This window comes from Anneissia japonica, unplaced genomic scaffold (assembly GCF_011630105.1).
Source record: "Anneissia japonica isolate Jap-2015-1 unplaced genomic scaffold, ASM1163010v1 scaffold644_len25409_cov92, whole genome shotgun sequence".
Lineage (NCBI taxonomy): Eukaryota > Metazoa > Echinodermata > Crinoidea > Comatulida > Comatulidae > Anneissia > Anneissia japonica.
The window spans coordinates 6835-11092 of NW_022755989.1; the positions used below are offsets into that span (position 1 = coordinate 6835).

A 4258-nucleotide genomic window follows, 5' to 3' on the forward strand; every position below is an offset into this window, starting at 1 on the left:
TAGGCAATAATTAACAAAAAACACTCATAAAACCTTAATTATTCATATTTATTGTATAAAACTATATATTTTCAGAAAGCAGTAACATTCAAGATTTTACTTTTTTAACCGATGAACAAAATAAAAATGGCGGATAGGCTCAACATGGCTGCCGAATTCAAAATGGTGGCCAAAATAAAATATATATGTATTTGCATTATTATAATAAATGCTGTAATAACATCAAAAGATTTGTGAAATAGTGATTGGATCTATTATTTAAAAAATTTAAAATGGGTGCCACATTGAAAATTGCCGCCATTTTAAAAATGGCCACCACGTTAAAAATGGCTGCCATAATGAAAATGGCCGCCATATTATGACTGTCACATTAACATAAAAAATTCTGAACCCTATGGAATTTTAAAGTTGAAATGGTGGTTTGACCTATAATTCAAAATGGCTGCCAAATTCAAAATGACTGCCAAATTCAAAATGGCCACCAAATAATAATATAATCTTAATGTACAGGATAAAAACTATCCCCGCCAGACACCATCCTGGTATTTTTTAGTCCACGTTTCAGGGCCGGAATTATAAGATTATAATTTTGCAATATTACATGGTAAAAATTCCCCACTGGACACCATCTCGGTATTTTTTAATCTACTTTTCGGCAGTTCTTCTTTTTGAATTTTATTTCCAATTTCAAAACTCTCGCTGTGCAAGTCTCTCTCCACCCAGGAGTAAAAGTGGGTACCTGGTAGGTTCAAACACAGCCTGCGCTGAATACAGCTGCAACATTATGGAATTCCCCTATGGGGCCTGAGTGTGTGTTCCATATGTGCTTGATCCAGTGATCCGGGGTAATAATGTTCAGCGCATAGAGAAGTTTGATATGCGCTATATAAGTATACAATAATAATAATAATAATAATAATAATTTAAATGTCAAAATTTCAATCAAATTTTATAATCAATTAAATTAAATCAATTAAAATTCTGTACAAATAAACTAGAGAAAGAAAAACATTTATTATAAAATACAGTGTCAATTCAAACATTCTTTTGTAATAATATGGTATATATGAAACTAATACTATTATAGGCCTAAGTGCTGAACTGTGAAGGGCTGTGCTCTGCTGTTCAGCCTGCATAACAATGCTGTCAATAACTTTCCTAGGCCTATGATTGACTTAAAAACATGCTGTCTTTAAGATCATTTTCTACCTTTTAAATACATCTTATAAACTTCTAATTTGTGTTAAACAATGTACAAGACATTGTATTTTTATAATTATTTACCAACTAGGGTGAGTTGATTCAGTGAAGTTTATTTTTTCCAAAGTTTCTGACAAAATTTGTCACAGTTTTAAAAGTATCCACACCATCAACTAATTGCAAACACCTGACCAAAAAACTACATTGACCTCAGAGAGCCAAGGAGAAAAATTCACTCAAAAAGTGCTAGTGTGTGAAACCCTATACTGTAAGCAGAGATTTGGTAGGCTTACTAATTTATAAACTATCATTGTGGCAAAAGTACTAAAGTGAAGTTAATAAAACTTACAGATATGATAGAAACAACCTTTCTCTCACTAAAACTGAAAGAATTATGTTGATAGACCTTCTAGAAGTGGAGAAATATTAATTTATGTGGGAGATAGTCAATTTGAATTGCAGTTTCCTGCACGTTTTACTGGTGGTGTGAACACCCTACTGTATAACATTGTAAATACTTTTTTGAAATAGTCATTTTCTTGGATTTTCCTGAGCACCGACATCTGAAACCTTGCAGTGATGGGCTTGTTAGTCATTTGCAAGATGTAACCACGTAAACGGACATGCAAATAGATACAGAGTTCTCCAACCATAGACACCAGAAAAAATATGTTGAAATACAAACTACACTAGTGAAGTTATTGAATATCTCTTACAAGTTACTGTAACTTCGATTTTTTAATTTTATCTCAGAACCTACATAGCAGGGAGGAGATCTTGAGAACTCTTTGTGGTTCTATCTTGCCAAAAAAGACTGGGTAGCTGAAAAAAATCTTGTCAAGTCTACATTCGGTAAGATAACTTTTCAAAAAAATAATTTGTGCTTACCCATTTATATGTTATACTTGTTGAAGTATTTCAATGCATTTATAAGCTTAATTTCCACCATTTAAGTTAATACAGTATATATCAGCATTTGGGTCAGGCATTTCATGTGTTATAATATGTGAATGTTGTTTATCTTTGCAGAATACGCTGCGAACATAATTGAAATGGCTCTGTACATGGCAAAAAGTAATATGAAAGAGTTTTTCACACTGCTGAAATAATGTGCGATCCGGGAACAATTGCTGGGAAATTACCGAAACTAGACAAAAATCAGTTCGTGTCCAGTTTACTCAGCCGATTCAACAGAAATTAAATACTGTATAGCCATACAGTAACATGACCATGTTACACTTTTTTTTATAAGAGCCATTCAAATTATGCCCAGGCTCACTGTTATTATTTTTTGCTGATTCCAGCATTGCTCTATTTCCATTTACAGAAAATTGTTATTGTAATTCTACCCACTTATTAAATGTTTCTATATCTTTTTTGGAAAGAGAACAAAAGATAGTTTCTGGTGACTAAATTGCATTCTGATGTGTTGAATTTGTGTAGAAAAAAATCATGGAAAATAATTTTACACAACCAATTATGTTATTTACTAAGATAGTTCATATATAAGGGTTTTTTGAAATGATAATACTGTTAGTGCAATAAACAAGCAATTACCATTAATCATTTTTTAAACAAGTTAAATTGGATAACAATTATATTTATTATTACATGTACTAATCTTTACATTTAATGATAATAAAGCATGCTTTAGCATGAATACTGCAATCATAATCTAACTGTAAATTAATGGAAAGTGTCTTCACTTTGTTTCAGTACTTAGCAAAGGTTGTCCCATTTTGTGAAAAAATAATAAGAGTTCGTCAGTGTTAAATAATATCATGAGAGTCTCTTGTAGCATGAATACTGCAATAGTAATCAAACAAGTATTTCATTAATCAAATTGTAAATGATTTTTTATGATTGTATAGGCCTATTTATGAACAAAAAACACCTCAATTCAGGGCATTCTATATTATATAGTTGAATTGCATTGTAATTAACCAAAAATAAATTATTGTTAAAATATACAATTTTAATAGATAAAATTAATTTAACACAGACATAGTAATTCATACTGGCAATACATTAACATAGCTACAGCATGAGGAGCCTCTGGTCAAAGGAGAAGCTAAAATTCACCTGTCTGGGGAAGATATTTAAACTCTGTGTAGTTGGCACTGGGTTCAGGAAATGCCTCATGTATGGACTTCATTACACGACATCAGCACTCGCCTGTCTTTGCCAAGATAACCACAGCACCAACGTACAAATTGCTGATAGGCTGTATACCTGTAACGCCTGGAAAAAAAAAATTGTGAAGCAATATTAATATAGATTTTTTTTGTGTGTGAAGGGAAGAGAAAACAGGAATTAAAGCATAACTACACCTCATAAATAGTAATCAGATTTAATAAAATATTTTATTGGTCAATTCCACTTGTAAGCAGTGGGGTATTTTGCAAGACTTGCATGTACTGTAAGTGCACACGAAGAAAAAGTAAGGTACCACCCAAAATATTAACTAATGTATACCTAATAGAACAAAAATATATGTTGATGTTTGCGGTACACCACATAGGCAGTTTTGAAAAGAACTGTTGTAGTTAAGAAACTCTCAACATTTTGATTGAGTTGCTTCAGTCATCTTCGGGAGAATAATACCTACAGAAATTGCAAACAGGGAAATACTTATATGTTTGAGTAGAGAAGTACAAAAATAATTCATCTATGTATTCTTTACCTTTCAACTCCCCCTTCGGTCACAGGCTCCTGGTATTGTGAAACATACTGCCAATATGCAATTTGTAGTGTTACAGGATTTAAGATGGCTGGTTCAAACCAGCCATCTTAATGCACCCATTGTGGTATGGCTCTTCATTGTTTTTTTGCATAACCTTTTCAATCTGTTAAAAAAAGATGGAACATGAATTCATGAAACTTAAAAAATATTTAATCTGCAATACAACACAGGTAATGTAATACACGCCTTTTCCTGTGTTAAAAACATGATTTATACTACACTTATTGATACTTGTACTTTATAATAAGAGAAATCTCATATTATTGATACCTGGAACAGTAATACGAAAGTACTATGCTACTGCACTGTAATGCT

At 31.9% G+C, this 4258-nt stretch overlaps 1 long non-coding RNA gene across 1 annotated transcript; it reads right to left on the reverse strand.

Moving 5' to 3' along the window:
• Positions 1-3138: 3138 nt before the first annotated feature.
• Positions 3139-3985, reverse strand: LOC117123809. Its single transcript, XR_004447889.1, has 2 exons — positions 3884-3985; positions 3139-3441 (listed from the first exon to the last, which is right to left on the reverse strand). It is a non-coding gene; the product is annotated as an uncharacterized LOC117123809 (long non-coding RNA).
• Between the last annotated feature and the right edge of the window lie 273 nt (positions 3986-4258).